Here is a 12,855-nt window from a genome sequence, read left to right as displayed (position 1 = left end):
GGCGAGGATAAATCACGGGTTGTGCCGGGCGCCGTGACACGTCCGATCGCTCTGCGCCCCCTGCCTCTCAGGGTCTTCCTTCTCCCAGGGCCCCAGAGTGGAAATCAAAGCCAGGGGGAAAGAGATGGAGATGACCAGAGAGTCTGGCTGTCTCTGACTACTCAATCGCCTCTCCTCTCCTCCACCTTTTGAACCCTAAGGCAGAGTGCAGACTAGAACCACTCTAACTGCCGGGAGTCTGGGAGCCTGGCTGGCTGACTTCTGTGTGAGCAAGGACTTACTGACTGAGAAGGAGGAGAGATAAAAGTAATCTGCCATGAATATGAATGGGTTTGGATGGAATTAAGTTATTCTCAGGACAGAAATAGAATCACAGTGGTCTACGTTTTTTTTCAACTGTTCTAGTGATGATATTTCTATGGTTCTCAGCGTGTTTGTGGTGACTAGTGAGTTGAATGTGGAGGACGGGGTCTGCTCCAGCGTGACTGCCTATCTATCTCTGAGAAGACAGGAAGTATTTATCAGTACTGTGTGGAAACAAGATAAACAAACCCAAAAGGACTGATGATGGGACACAAGTCTTTCCATTGATGTCGCGCATGAGAGCAGAGAGGCTTATGATGCTGATTAGGAGTCTTTCTTTTATCTTCACATTTTGTGTCATCTGACATTTTAGTGTCTGCTTTTTGATATAGAGATTCAGAACAGCACAGTCCGAAACAGATAAGTAAAATCGAAGGAAAAATGTGAATTGGTAATGTAGCTTTGAGCTAAAAGTTCAAATATGGAGCTTGCTTACCACCAGCTGTAGTGTTGAATGTAGCAACAGAGCACTTGCCATTGCAGTGGTAGGAACTATCTATCATGATTAGCTAGTGACACATTTTTCTCGCTCCCCGTGGCTAATGCAGGGAAAATGGGCAGGGGCACCTGGCAGAGATGAGGCACTCCCCCTCCACACACACACAAATACACACAGATGAGCGCCATTTGACCTTGGCACACTAGATTGGCACAATGCCCCTCTCCATATTAGCCTGGTCCATGTGTAAATATTTCCCCTGGTTACACAGCCTGTTGATCGTTCCGATCTTTCCATATTTATATTGTATTCAAAACATTTATTATCGGGTCAGGTGCAAATTGTGAATGGAAAGCAACGCAATGTGGAATAAAAGTGTTGCACCATTCCATCATCCATTAAATATCGGCATGATTTATCGACATTCTGTGAATCTTAAAATAAACAGTGACAATATGAATCTATCCACAGTGTGGCCTGGCGCTGTGCATTTCCTGTTTTGTGTGTGTGTGTGTCTGTGTGTGTGTGTGACAGGGATGTACACAGTCCAGGCCAGCCCTATGCAGCCACTATTAATAACACGGAGCTCTCTGACACTCTGGGAGAAACCTCATCAAACAACTCCATCGTACAAAAAAACGAGAGGAAGAAAAGTTTAAAAAAAGAAAAGAAGAAAAAAAAAACAGAGAATTAGATGAATTAACCGTCAGAGCAGAATCACTGTGCTGTGCAAAACAGAGGAAGTATAACCCATGTACAGCCATATGAGTGGGAGACTCATTCATCTGCTGCGGTTAACTCTCCTTCTGATTTACGGCCTGTTCGCCTTGATTAAAAGTCATTTAAAAGATTGATTGCAATAGAGCTATTTATTAAATCAATGAAATAATAGCGGCTGCGTGATAGCGTCATAGTGCTCATCTGTCACGCCCTGACCGTAGAGAGCCTTTTTATTTCTCTATTTGGTTAGGTCAGGGTGTGAGTTGGGTGGGCATTCTAGATTATGTATTTCTATGTTGGCCTGATATGTTTCCCAATCAGAGGCAGCTGTCTTTTGTTGTTTCTGATTGGGGATCATATTTAGGCAGCCCTTTTCCCACCTGTGATTGTGGGATCTTGTTTTTGTATAGCTACTGTGAAGCCTGCAGAACTTTACGTTCGTTTTGTATTTTTCTTTGTTTTGTTCGGTGTTCATCTATTAAAAGTAAGATGTACGCTTACCACGCTGCACCTTGTTCTCCTTCTTACGACGAACGTGACATCATCACTATAAACCACATTCTTTAACCCTTTAGTTGCATAATGGGCTATGTGCACAACGATTGTGAAGCTATTATAACTCATTGCAGAGAAGTCTATTGGTGGCTGTTGTCGGTGGTGACCCTGTTGCTAAGGCAATCATCACCTTAAAACCACAAAATGACCTATGACCTTTCTGCTCCCTTCCCTTCCCTACACAGAGCAGAGGCCTACACTCGGATACCCCACACCACCGACTTTAATGGAGGCTTCTCTTTCTATCAGTAAAATAATACATGCCAGAAAAATATTTTCTTAGTAATATATTAGCTAATCAAAATAGTTTGACAGCCGATATGAAAGTAAGATATGACAGGCCAAATGTGTCAGAGTGTGCGCCATATATTTTGACATTGCAATGCCTTGATACAACTGTTTTTAATTTGAGTAGTGGTTCTGTAAAAAGACATGCAATATACCGGGTGATCGAATATATTTATCATGTACCAGGGACTCATTCCCAGTCAAACTCACGTCGTCTAACGTCAGCTAAATAAATCACAGCGTTAACTACGACAGTGGATCTGTTTCATGTTAGAATATAAATCAACGATATACCCGACGTTATAATCCGGATATAACCAGGTTATCAAACCCTTCTCTCCATCTCCATGTCCACTTCCAAGAACAACCACACACATGAACACACACACACACACACACACACACACACACACACACACACACACACACACACACACACACACACACACACACACACACACACACACACACACACACACACACACACACACACACACACACACACACACACACACACACACACACACACACACACACACACACACGTGCATTAAGCATCAATTACACATCGCCCAAATCCAGTTAACCCTATGGTAATAAACCCAAACCCTTGCCCAGGGGCTAGTCAGGTCCCAGAACCACATAGGGGACAGGGTTAAGTGAATTAAAGCAGGGCCAGCAAGGTATCTGGTGAGTGTCAGAGGGCCAGGGGGCCGTCTGGTCCGGCAGCGCTGATTTCACTACACAGTGATTTGGCCCCCCTCTAGTGTTGTTGATAGTGATGGTGATAGTCCACCTTCACTGATATCCTATCCCGTTCCTGTGTTCCCCCGCCGTTGGCTGGTTGGGGTCAGTTCCATATCAATTCAGTCAATTCAGGGAGTATACTGAACTTCTAATTTCAATTTTGCTCAATGTGTCTCTATTAGAAAAATGTGGAATTTCAATTTGAATTAAAAAGGAACTGACCCCAACCCTGCTGGACACAGACGACAGACGGACATACGGACAATGGTCAAATGAGGGTCTGTGTGTTTGTGTGTTTTTGGCCGGGGTGGAAATGGAAATGGGGTTTGAGAGCCGACTGCACCGAGCAGCACTCTGATTCAATTAGCAGTACACAGCAATCAGTCGTTGGCTCTTTTCTGATTTATAGTTTCCTGTTTCCCCCTTCTCTCTCTTTCTCTCTGTCTCTCTCTCTCTCTATGCCGTCTCTTTCTGTCCTTCACTCTCTCTCTGTGCCCTCTCTCTCTTTCTGTGCCCTTTCTGTCTCTCTCTCTTTCTCTGCCCTGCCCACTGCCCTCTCTGATACTGTGTAAAGAGGTTTCAGAGTCCAACTGACCAAAACAGTCCTAACCCTCCTTATCTGTCAGTAGCCCAGGGCCTATAGGCTGCTAACTGGCGGGTCATTACTAACTGTATTTATTTAAACATGAGAAACGCTTCCTTCAGGGCAATTAGGGAAATCCTCAATGGCTCGTTGAAGAGGACTAAGGCTTTGGAACTCTTTGCAGGAAAAAGAAAAGGGGATATTTTGCATTTGAAGATGATGAGGGTATATGATACCACACACTCTGGGCGGACAAGAAAATCATTTATAATCGAGCAGGCGGGAGACGGGGCAGCATAATGGGGGCCTTTGAGAGGCGGCAGTGCCACCCGCAGTCACAGGGGGTTGCTGTGGCCGCCGACATGAAAGCTGGCACGGGGGTAACCTCTGGGTTGCAGTGAGATGCTTCCTCTAATGGCTAATGACTGGTGTATGACCCAAATAGAAAAACACAAAGGGGATTCAGAAATAAGTATGGCTATACATGGTGTCGTTTCAATTTCTCTACCGTAGGGACATTATCTCTCTCTCTCTCACACACACACACACACACACACACACACACACACACACACACACACACACACACACACACACACACACACACACACACACACACACACACACACACACACACACACACACACACACACACACACACACACACACACACACACACACACACACACACACACACACACACACACTGTAATGGTTCACCAGTCAAAAGAAACCTTAAAAGGAGACACAAAGATAACGAGATGGCAAACAAAATTGTAGTTATCAGTGTGTTTCAGTGGGAGTCTGTATTCGATGGAGTGTGCGTGTGTTGTTTTTGTGGGAGTCTGCGCTTGTTGGAGTGTGTGTGTGCGTGTGTGTGTGTGTGTGTGTGTGTGTGTGTGTGTGTGTGTGTGTGTGTGTGTGTGTGTGTGTGTGTGTGTGTGTGTGTGTGTGTGTGTGTGTGTGTGTGTGTGTGTGTGTGTGTGTGTGTGTGTGTGTTGTTTTTGTGGTAGTGTGCTCTCGTTGTGGTGAGTCCACCAAACTATCCACGACCTGGATATCCAGCAAGCATCCTCTTGCAGTGTTCTGGCAAATCTCACTTTACTGTAACTGCTTAACATGAGCTCTTTAAAACAACTGATGGTAAATTACTTTGTTGTGCTTTCATTAACAGTACAAGGAAATATTCAGAATGTAATATCACTGTGGCAACTATATTATTTGCAACATAATATATATATATACTATTTTTCATTCTCTCCTTTGGATATATACAGATGATTTAGCAGAAACATGTTACATTGCCAGAACCTTTCCAGAAAAAGAAATGGAATGCAGTAGAAATGATTTCATCTTAAGTAATGCATACGCAATAAACAGTGAGATATTTTCATATGCATTTAACTGGATATTATCTAGCTGATTATCTTGTGCTTTAGTGAAATCTGAGTCTAACCCTTCTCAAGTTATGTTTGAAAAATCTCTTCATGCATTTGCAGCAACATTTACAGTATAAAAAGAAAGGAGGACCAAGACACTCTTCATATAATTAATTAAAATGCCTTTATTAGTATGGCATGTTCAATAGAAACAAAGTATTAAAAAATCTGACGCGTTTCGGCTGCATGGCCTTCGTCAGGGAGTACCAAAACAATTATACAATGTCCTCTTTTGAACAGCTTTTCCAATTAGCCCTAATTAGAAGAGGGAGTGGTTACAAAATTGATTGGACACACCTAGTAAGCAATACTATACACATTCAAAAGTTAAATACTGTAGCTATGTTATCATAAAAATACAACTCCAAGCTAGAAGTATCAGGACACTTAGAAATAACCTTAAATATGACTGGGAGAAGTGTCAAGAATAAGAAAGCAATATATTCCATAGTACACTAGAACACAGCAAAACATGAACAACAACAGTCTAAACATAGCTGAGGGCAATTGAGCGAAATGTCCACTAGATAACAGCAAATGGACCTATCATAACCCTACAGGAAGGGTGAGAAATCCATATCTTCATTTAAACCAGGGTATTTAGTGGCCTGTAGTTTGTAAATCCCAAAACTTTCCCTTTGGTTTAACTGTTTAAGACGGTCCCCTTTTCTAATAGAGGCCGGAATATGATCAATACCCATAGCTTGTAGGGAGGCAGAGTTGCCATGGTGTAAGGACTTGTAGTGCCTTGCCATGGGGTAGTCTTCATTGCCTACCCGTATGGCGTACTTGTGTTCCGCTAAGCGGTCTTAAAGGCGTCTCTTTGTCCGTCCAATGCAGAACACCTTGCACTGTGGACATTCCAATCTATAGATGACATGAGTGGTTTTGCTGTTAATGAAATGCTTGACGTAATACTCCATTTTGGAAGCTGTGTCAACAAAATACTTATTCTGTGCAATAGTTCTGCAATGGTTGCAATGGTTACATTTAAAAGAGCCCTTGGGTTTGTGGTCAAGCCAAGTTTTTTGAGAGTCACCCGGAAGATAACTGTGGACTAATTTGTCCTTTAGGGTAGGACATCTCTTAAAGCTTATGACTGGTGGCTCAGGAAAGACTTGGCGTAGTAGCATATCACTTTGGATGATTCCCCAATTATTTTTAATGATTCTTTTAATGTTCTCTGCTTCAGTGCTTTATTTTGTAACAAAATACACTCTCTCTGATGTATCACGAGGCACTCCCCTTCGCAACAAGTTCTCTCTGTCAAGTAATCCAGCCCTTATACCTGCATCTTTCAGGACCTGAACGTTGTAGCCCCGATTCAAGAAGCGATTCTCCAATTCAGCAGATTTGACATTGCAGTCTGTTTCCTGATCACAAATTCTGCGGACTCTTTGGAATTGGCCATATAGAGTATTATCTTTTAGTCTTTTGGGGTGAAAGCTGTCTGCCCTTAGAATGGTATTCCCATCTGAAGGCTTCCTAAAGATTGATGTGTGCAAACAACTTTTGTCATTTTTACTAATGTCGAAGTCCAAAAAATGAATGTTATCATTACTGTACTCCATAGTTAGTTTGATGTTAGGGTTAATGCTGTTAAGGTATTGGTGGAAGGAAATAAGTTCATCTTCTGAGCCGGACCAAAACAGGCAAACATCATCAATATAGCATCCCCACAATATAATCCGGTCAAAGAAATGGTTATTAGAATGATCCAAAATGAAGTCATTTTCCCATTTACCCAAGTACAAACCAGTGTAGGAAGGGCTGTAGCAAGCTCCCATGGCACATCCTTTGACCTGTTTAAAAATATGGTCCTGAAAGATAAAGATGTTATGATTAAGAGTCTATTCAGTCAGTGAGACAATGAATTCTGTAGGAGGCATCTCAGTTTCAGGTCGGGTACTCAAGAAATGGTGCATAGCTGTCAAACCTTGTTCATGTTCAATGGTGGTGTATAGAGACTCCACATCCATGGTGACTAAAAAGGAAGCTATATTGTTCAATTCCTTAATTTTGTTCAACACATCTGTGGTATCTTGAAGATAGGCTGGGAGTGACGTCAGAAAAGGCTTAATAAAGTAATCAATGTACTTAGAGATGGGTTCTGTCAGACTTTCATTACCACTAATGACTGGCCTGCCTGGGAGATTTTCTAGATTTTTGTGGACTTTTGGTAGAAGGTAAAAAGAAGCCATACGCGGACTGCCATTGAAAAGAAATTTGAACTCATTGTCTGAAATGTAGCCATTCTCCTTAGCTTCTGTGAGGATCCCTTTCAATTCAGTTTTTAGGTCCTCTGTAGGGTTGAAGGTAAGAGATTGGTAGAATTCATCATTGTCTAATTGACGGTAGGCTTCTGTCACATATTTGTCTTTACTCCACACTACTGATTTCTTCCTCCCCCTCCGTGTTGGCCTCTTCCGCGTCCTCTCCCTCTCTTGTTGAGGAACCTGCATGACTCCTCTTCCTGATCTAAAAAATCTTGGGAGGAGCTGGCCTCTGAGTGTCTGGGGTGATCCTCATCGTCACTGCTTGTAAAGTTGAAAGAAACAGATCAAGGTTTCCTTCTCTGCGGATGTGATTCTGAATTCTTGCACGTTGGTTTTCTTCAGGCAAAGACCTTGCCATCTCTATAGTCTACTTCATCTCTTCTAAATTTTCTTAGCTTGTCTTGCTTCAATGTCAGAGTGAATGTGTCTACTTTCTCTTTCAAGATCTCATCACATTGTGCCTTGTTAGAATTGTCACTGGGTTCTGTGATTTTCCTTTTTACTTATTCAATTTCTGTTTGGACTACTTGTCTGTCCTTTTTAGATTATTCTATTAGAAGTAGCATTAGGTCAAAAGAACACTTGTTGAGAATAGCCTCCCATTTATCTCTAAATTCAGTTTTACCTTGTGCTCCATTAGCTGGAAATGTATTTTTTTAGATCAGGAAGAGGAGTCCCGCAGGTTCCTCAACAAGAGAGGGAGAGGACGCGGAAGAGGCCAACACAAAGGTGGAGGTAGAAATCAAGACTATCCAACCACATGGAGCAGGACCAGAACAAGGCTGTGATCAACATTTCTATAGAACACCTTTCTGATGATTGTATAAGGGTATTGTCTAAAGGACTGTCCTTAGCCCCCACATATTCAACTAATGAATTTAATACAAAGATTGACCTATTTCGTTTCTACAGGAATCTACATCTGAAGGCTTGGTACAAGCAAAACATCTCTCCAACTACAGACGCCAGTGTCTCAGGTCAGGCAGCTTCTGTTCCCTCAAAACCACCTTTTAAGCCCAAGTCCACTTTTTGTCCCATCGTCCAGAATGCCACACTAAATACATTTGCAAAGAAAGTGAATTTTGATGTGGAGAATCTGTTTAAAGGTAAAATTGACTCCAACCAAACACAACGTAATCTTTCTAAGACAGAGAGGGATGCAGTTGAATCATTGTCCAAAAATGAACGGATTGTGGTTAAAAAAGCAGACAAAGTTGGCGCTACAGTACTGTGGAGTAAAGACAAATATGTGACAGAAGCCTACCGTCAATTAGACAATGATGAATTCTACCAATCTCTTACCTTCAACCCTACAGAGGACCTAAAAACTGAATTGAAAGGGATCCTCACAGAAGCTAAGGAGAATGGCTACATTTCAGACAATGAGTTCAAATTTCTTTTCAATGGCAGTCCGCGTATGGCTTCTTTTTACCTTCTACCAAAAGTCCACAAAAATCTTGAAAATCTCCCAGGCAGACCAGTCATTAGTGGTAATGAAAGTCTGACAGAACCCATCTCTAAGTACATTGATTACTTTATTAAGCCTTTTCTGACGTCACTCCCAGCCTATCTTCAAGATACCACAGATGTGTTGAACAAAATTAAGGAATTGAACAATATAGCTTCCTTTTTAGTCACCATGGACTAACTATGGAGTACAGTAATGATAACATTCATTTCTTGGACCTCGACATTAGTAAAAATGACAAAGGTTGTTTGCACACATCAATCTTTAGGAAGCCTACAGATGGGAATACCATTCTGAGGGCAGACAGCTTTCACCCCAAAAGGCTAAAAGAGAATATTCCATATGGCCAATTCCAAAGAGTCCGCAGAATTTGCGATCAGGAAACAGACTACAATGTCAAATCTGCTGAATTGGAGAATCGCTTCTTGAATCGGGGCTACAACGTTCAGGTCCTGAAAGATGCAGGTATAAGGGCTGGATTACTTAACAGAGAGAACTTGTTGCGAAAGGGAGTGCCTCGTGATACATCAGAGAGAGTGTATTTTGATACAAAATACAGCACTGAAGCAGAGAACATTAAAAGAATCATTAAAAACAACGGGGAATCATCCAAAGTGATACGCTACTACGCCAAGTCTTTCCTGAGCCACCAGTCATAAGCTTTAAGAGATGTCCTACCCTAAATGACAAATTAGTCCACAGTTATCTTCCGGGTGACTCTCAAAAAACTTGACTTGACCACAAACCCAAGGGCTCTTTTAAATGTAACCATTGCAGAAATATTGCACAGAATAAATATTTTGTTGACACAGCTTCCAAAATGGAGTATTACGTCAAGCATTTCATTAACTGCAAAACCACTCATGTCATCTATAGATTGGAATGTCCACAGTGCAAGGTGTTCTGCATTGGACGGACAAAGAGACGCCTTCGAGACCGCTTAGCGGAACACAAGTACGCCATACGGGTAGGCAATGAAGACTACCCCATGGCAAGGCACTACAAGTCCTTACACCATGGCAACTCTGCCTCCCTACAAGCTATGGGTATTGATCATATTCCGGCCTCTATTAGAAAAGGGGACCGTCTTAAACAGTTAAACCAAAGGGAAAGTTTTGGGATTTACAAACTACAGGCCACTAAATACCCTGGTTTAAATGAAGATATGGATTTCTCACCCTTCCTGTAGGGTTGTGATAGGTCCATTTGCTGTCATCTAGTGGACATTTTGCTCAATTGCCCTCAGCTATGTTTAGACTGTTGTTGTTCATGTTTGGCTGTGTTCTAGTGTACTATGGAATATATTGCTTTCTTATTCTTGACACTTCTCCCAGTCATATTTAAGGTTATTTCTAAGTGTCCTGATACTTCTAGCTTGGAGTTGTATTTTTATGATAACATAGCTACAGTATTTAACTTTTGAATGTGTATAGTATTGCTTACTAGGTGTGTCCAATCAATTTTGGAACCACTCCCTCTTCTAATTAGGGCTAATTGGAAAAGCTGTTCAAAAGAGGACATTGTATTATTTCTTTGTACTCCCTGACGAAGGCCATGCAGCCGAAACGCGTCAGATTTTTAATACTTTGTTTCTATTGAACATGCCATACTAATAAAGGCATTTTAATTAATTATATGAAGAGTGCCTTGGTCCTCCTTTCTTTTTTGACGACCAATTCACCCCTTTTACCAAAGAGCACCTTCTGTCTACCAAAATGTACTATTGTATACCTTAGTACCGCTTCCCTTCCTCCTCTTTCTAACATTTACAGTATGTTCATTACATGAATCCAATTATGAAATGACATCGGCCTGTTAGGAAACAGTCATTTCAGACCTCCCTATCAGGAATAAGTGCCGGGCGGTCGGTGGTCCAGCTGTGACCCCCTGGGGGCCAGGTCACCCTGACAGTCTTAATGTCCCCCCATCAGGCTGGTCAGGCGTCTAGCAGCTGGTCTATACAGCCACCGGCCCCTACCCGGACTAGTCCACTAAAGCAGCTGATTTAAGGCCGTTTGTGACATCAAGGCTGCTGCAGTGGCCATTCAGGCTCCTAATCATGTTAGCTCCCCTCAACGACCAGACGGCCCTCCATCCTCCTTTCTCTCTGATGACTAATCAAAGGCCAAAGGGGTGACTGGGACCGCGGTCTGCGCATGGCTGGCCTGGTCCACGTACTGTCGACTCAGGGATGACCGACCGACCGGCTGGTGTGATCACAGTGATCAGATAAGGGAGCAGAGCTTCTGATAGCAGCAGGCTCAACGAGCCACAACCTCACAGAACCCAGCCAGCCCAACAGTCACTAAATGGGGCCTGGGTTCAATCAATCAGCCACAAGTGGTGGCTCTTAGTTTTCTGCTATCTTGATATTATCTAGAAATCTCCCCTGTGCGTAATGGTGAAACGATTGGACACTTCACTAATGCTGTAAAATGACTGAGTGAAAGCAAAACCCCTAGTATATCTTGAGAACGAAATTCAGAGGACTTTTTATTGTGTTCTAAAACACCAGTAAATAAATGAGTAGGCTAATCCTGTAAATACAGTATGTAGCCTTGTATATTCATCCTGGTAAACGATGTGCGTAATTATAATGAAATGTAACCTTGGGAGATATGCTACATAATTATTACATTTACACATGTATAACAGACTTATGTCCCAATAATAACGCCCGAATATAATACAGCAATTTATGGTGAACATTTCAAAATGTTATATAAGACACAATAAACTATAGCCAACACGTCCTATATGTATAAAACCACTGACAGTAAATGTATTGGGTTATTAAGGAGTTATCCCATCGCATAAAATTATAACACAATCAACAGAATGGATCTGTGTACACCTTAAACATGGAAACGCAGCCATATTATAAACCTTTGAGAGTATAATAAATAAATCAATTACAAAAACTCTTAACACACCTCACTCTGAGAGAGACAGGGTCAGAGAAGGTAAAAGGCCTTCCCTCCCATCTCTCCATGGGGAAATCCGCCACTGCAGATTCTAGCGTCTCTCTCTCACACACACACACACACACACACACACACACACACACACACACACACACACACACACACACACACACACACACACACACACACACACACACACACACACACACACACACACACACACACACACACACACACACACACACACACACACACACACACGCTCCTGCACAATCAATGGAACACGCTCACCAACGGGCATGCACGCGCACACACACACACACACTGACCTTTGATATTATAATAGTCATCGAATTCCGTCGTAGATCCCTTTAAACATCAACGTTAGGATATTATGGGAGTAATGGGGGATTGGACAACACTTTGATATTTAAATATATGAAGAGAATCTCAGGTGAGATGTCTGTTTCCCTGTAAGCTGCTCTGTTCTAGGTTGAATTAAAAGTCTGTCAGACAGACATGGCTGCTTCCTCTCCTTTGGTAGAGAGGATGTCCTACATACAAATAAAATTACTAGAACGGATATTCTCATTCAAATCAAATCAAACTGTATTTGCCACATGCGCCGAATACAACAAGTGTAGACATTACCGTGAAATGCAAGTCAATATTCCTGTGATGAGGGCCTTTTCTCCCGTTCTAGTAGTTATTTTTCTATAGTGGGCTCAGCATCGACTCTCCTCTGCCTGCCTAGTCTGCCTGCCTGTCTGTCTGTCTGCCTGTCGGTTGGTCTGTCGGCCTGTCTGTCTGCATGTCTGCTTGTCTGCCTGGCTGCCTATAGCAGGAGTCTCCAACAGGTCTATCGCTAGATACCAGTAACTCATAGCCCACCTATGAGTAGCTCGTAACCCACCTATGAGTAGCTCGTAACCCACCTATGAGTAGCTCGTAGCCCACCTATGAGTAGCTCGTAGCCCACCTATGAGTAGCTCGTAGCCCACCTATGAGTAGCTCGTAGCCCACCTATGAGTAGCTCGTAACCCACCTATGAGT

This window comes from Salmo salar, chromosome ssa08, assembly GCF_905237065.1.
Source record: "Salmo salar chromosome ssa08, Ssal_v3.1, whole genome shotgun sequence".
In the NCBI taxonomy this organism is placed as follows: Eukaryota; Metazoa; Chordata; class Actinopteri; order Salmoniformes; family Salmonidae; genus Salmo; species Salmo salar.
The sequence above is the reverse complement of the archived record's forward strand: the minus strand, read 5'-3'. Positions refer to the sequence as shown.